Genomic DNA, 4,488 nt, shown 5'->3' with positions numbered 1-4,488 from the left:
TTAATTTTTTCATTAAAAAATCATGTTTTTGGGTAGTTTTTGGCAAAAAACTTAGGCAAAACCATTTTTTAGAAAAATGTGTTGTATGAACAGTTTAAAAACAACTAAATTTGCTTCGAAAACATGTAAGAAGATCCGCAATCGATTGAGGATTCAAGAAGTTATGGTCCAACCAAGCTGAAATTTTTACTAAAATTAGTAAAAATTTGTATAAAAGTATTACAAACTATGTCTAGTTTTGATTTTAGAAACATTTGATGTTCTACAAAGTTTTTATAAATTGAATCTTGAAGATAATGATGCTAAAAGATTTTAAACTGGTAGGAAAATAGCAAAGTTATGTTTATTTCACTGAAGGTCATTTTTTATAACTTGAAAATTCACCTTCAAGACGCTTGCGCCACCTCTAAATGTTAATATTTTTGGCTCAGATTTTGAGGTTTCTCTTTTAATGTGATTTAAATTCAGTAGAGCACACGAATTTTAGGTTTTGGAAACTTTTGAAAAATAAGCCGCACTCTAGTGTCCATTTCCCGGCCATTTTGCTCGTCCCGGGATTCGGGACAAAAATCTTAGCTTGTCCCGGGAAATCCCGGGATCCCGGGATTTATAAAATTTTCAATAAAACTAGTATTTTGGTAGAAATGGAAGTACAAATCCAACAATACAATGTTTTTAAATGAAATAAAATCAAGATAATGTAGCTTTCCAATTATTTTAACAAATCATATTCCATATGCTCATAATTCAGTTATTGATTTATCATTTAGTTCCAGTAATTTATCATTTGTTTCGTCCTGGAAAACAATTAATGATCCAAACGGTAGTGATCATTTACCAATTTTAATTCAAATTTATAGTTCTAAAAGCAATTCAAAATTTGCTTTAGTAAATTCCGTAAATTTTCATGCTAAAACTCATCATCTTATTCTAATGATAAAACAATTATTATTTGATCTAAATTTACTAGGATTTATTGTTAAATTTGGATGGGTTTCATCTCATTCATAAATTTATGGTAATGAACAAGCTGATTCTTTAGCTAAATTGGGTGTTCGTTGTGGTATTACATTTAACCGTAGTATTGCTGCATTTGAATATCATACAAAATTTAAGAAATCTTCCTTATATGATTGGCATACGTCTTGGGGCTCTAGTGATAAAGGGCGTTGGTGTCATTCTATTCAACCAAAAGTTTGTCTAAATCCATGGTTTAAAAATTTATCAGTTAGTCGAAATTTCATTTGTAGCATTTCAAGACTGATTTCAAATCATTATAATTGTAACAGTCATTTATATCGCATCGACATAAAAGATTCAAATTTATGTGATTGTGGACCATTCTATGAAGACATTGATCATATAATTTTTCATTGTTCAAGATACGTTATACCAAGGAATACATTTTTAAAACAAATTCAAAATTTAAATCATACTACTCCAACATCTGTTAGAGATATTTTAGGAAATGTAAATCTATTATGTATGATACTTGTCATTTTTTTCGTACGTTTTTTTTCAGCTTTGAAAAACAGTTTTCTATATGTGATACCTTAACTATATAGATCCTCTCCTAGGACCTTTCACTTCTTCAAGGATTTGGCTCTGCTATGGATCAATGCCGTTTGAGCCTCTTATTGTTAAGATTGTTTATTTTGTAATGTTTTTAGAAAAGATGAAGAGGTTTTGTGCCATTTGGAGAAAGATTTCGGTAAGAAATCACTCAAAGGGGCTTTTCCCTCTTCCAAAATTTCAAGTTAAAAATAAATAAATAAATTAATAAATATTCCATATATGGTTTCGTATTCTGTTGAAGTAACTTAACGAAAATCAAAACTTTGCTAGGTTTGCTAGGGATTTATTCAAATTCTTTATAATACTTTTGAATGGAAATATGGTAAAAAATTAAGTCATAATAATAAAGCTATTTGCTTCAGACATTTGAAAACTCATCAATACTTTAGACAAAAGACACAATTGAAGATAATTAAAGGATTTTTTTTTTAGAATATCATGTTAGAAGTTGATAACTGAAAATTATTGACTGAAGTTTAGATGTACTTTGAAATTCGCTTTCTCAGAATTGGCTTATAAAAATGGCTTATTTTGATTAGAAAAGCAATTAGGCTACGTAGCCCGTCATTCGTTTTGGCAGCTATCAACATGGCTGCATCAAATTGCAGCTCTCAATTTCAAAGTGATAAAACTCAGTCAACATAAGTAATATTGATCATAATCACTACCAGTGTTGACCAGACTCATTTCCCCGAAATTCGAATTGTGAAGCCATGAACTGTTATAACTGTGCGTTGTATTCCTGAGATGGAGGGGGAGGTGGTTGGGCTTGAGTGTTGCACATGGGATCCGACAGTTTCGATCTCGGTGGGCCGCAATTCAAGTTTCGGTGAAATGATTCGCACTCACTCATTTCATTCCACCGAAACTTGAATTGTGGCTCTCTGGGATCAAAATTGATCGATTTTGTGTGCAGTACTCAAGTTTAACCATCTGCTTTTCTATCTTAGGAGGATAGAGCATGGTTGTAGTAGTTCGTGGCTTCGTAGTTCGGAAAATGTTTTTTTTTTGGGTAAATGAGTCTGAGCAACACTGATCACTACTTTCGCTCACATGCAGAAAGTATGCTGATACTTTTTCAGCAATGTCAGTGCAAAACCAAGTGATTTTCTTCAATTTGCAATCGTGAGATTAATTAGCCATAATCATAGATGCCCAGTACAAATTTCAATTAAGGCCTACTTCGCCTTAAAACTTTGCAACTAAACTTAGTACATTGGTATGGAAAATAATTACTCTTTTCAATGCTACTTTTCTATTTTATCAAATAAGAAAAATGTCAATGTATTGCATTGGACTTAAGTGGTTTTCATCCAATTCTACGTACATGTCGGGAATCCCGGGATTCTCGGGATGACAGAACTAAAATCCCGGGAAACGGGAAATTCCGAAATTTGTCAAATCCCGGGATTTCTTGTCCCGGGATGGACACTATACTCTGAACAGATTCAATTCGGTTAATACAGCTAGCGTGGAACGGACACCACACTATCGCAGAATCGAACGAACTAGAGCGCAGTAAAGGCAGGTCCGTCACACTCGGGCTCAGATTATGTACCACTTCTAGTACTGCATTTGGTCCCTCGGTAGTTCAAAAGGTACTCAAGTTTGACAGATCGCAGTACACTTTTCACGGCATTCTAAATTACCTTACGAGCCATAAAATTTTGGCAACTGCAAGGGACATCGAGGTCTTTAATTTGTCTTTGGTAAAGGGATCTCATACACAGCGGGTCCCTGAAACCTTCTGTTACCTTCAGAACAAAACCAATATGTTTGTTTGGTCTCAAAACGATGTCATTATAGTGGTAGTTGAACCAAAGACGAAACCAAACCTCCATGCCCCTTGCAGTTGCACACAATTTTATGGCACATAAGGTAATAGAACAAAAACTAGAATTCCGTGAAAAGTGTACTGCGATCTGTCAAACTTGGGTACCATTTGCAGTACCAAGGGACCAAATGCAGTACTAGAAGTGGTACCCAATCTGAACTCGACTACTTTGTCTCTACTCGTCTCTGATAAAATTGCTTCTAACCCCCTTAATTATCTTTCATGCAGGCATTGCATTTCATCTCATCTTTCGATCATCTGAGCAGGATATGGATCGAATAAAAATATATCATCTAGGGCTCTTTGATCATCTTTGTTGTAAAAATCTGTGGCTCTTTTGATTATCGATAAAATCTTTTCAACTCAGCAATCCACGTGGTTTAGGTATACATTGACAGCGTTTGGAAGAATTACAAAACATAACGCACACTCAACCAAAGTAAGTAAACTAGCACATTTGAAAGAAACCCAATTTTCGTTTTAATCAACTTTTAGATTTTGCAGCACATCACTGATATGGATTCAAGATTCATTTGCTGTACAGTGCATACTAAATTAGGAACTAAACCAGTGAGTCTAGCAGCATATTACATAGATACCTTTTGATGATCTTAAATACCACTTTTCCTCCAAAACATAGAAATTAAGCGCTCGAGGACGATAGTCGTTGGAATGTTTCAAAAGACAATATAATTTTCATCGTTGATCCCAAGTTAGTATTAGCTGGAACCCGCTTTTTATCAAATAATGAAAGTTACGTGAAGCACTACTGATTATGAATTATTCTCATGAAAAAATATAATAAATTATAATAAAATAAAACGCTATTAGATTTGCAAAAGTAAACGCAATTGTTATAAATCTATTTTTCTCCATTTTTTTGGGCGTTGTTCACTATGTAGCATACCGGATCTTCTGCACAACTTTTCGAATGGATTTGGGGGGAAAATCGAGTTTAGTGTTTGTAATAATTTAGGTGAATGTGAGTGCAGAACGTTCGTTTTTATAATGCAAAACTCTCCGCTAGTCTACTGGGTATTTCAAGTGTCTTCTGATGTTTGACGGTCTAGTGTATGTAA

General features: G+C 33.8%; 1 long non-coding RNA gene across 1 annotated transcript; it reads left to right on the top strand.

The window, feature by feature from the left end:
* The first annotated feature begins 3,640 nt into the window (after window positions 1-3,640).
* LOC110678300 lies at window positions 3,641-4,255 on the top strand. The gene is made up of 2 exons (XR_002501490.1): window positions 3,641-3,979; window positions 4,050-4,255. It is a non-coding gene; the product is annotated as an uncharacterized LOC110678300 (long non-coding RNA).
* Window positions 4,256-4,488: the final 233 nt, after the last annotated feature.

The sequence above is a fragment of the Aedes aegypti genome, chromosome 3, assembly GCF_002204515.2.
Source record: "Aedes aegypti strain LVP_AGWG chromosome 3, AaegL5.0 Primary Assembly, whole genome shotgun sequence".
Classification (NCBI taxonomy): Eukaryota; Metazoa; Arthropoda; class Insecta; order Diptera; family Culicidae; genus Aedes; species Aedes aegypti.
This window is presented reverse-complemented; position numbering and strand designations above follow the sequence as displayed.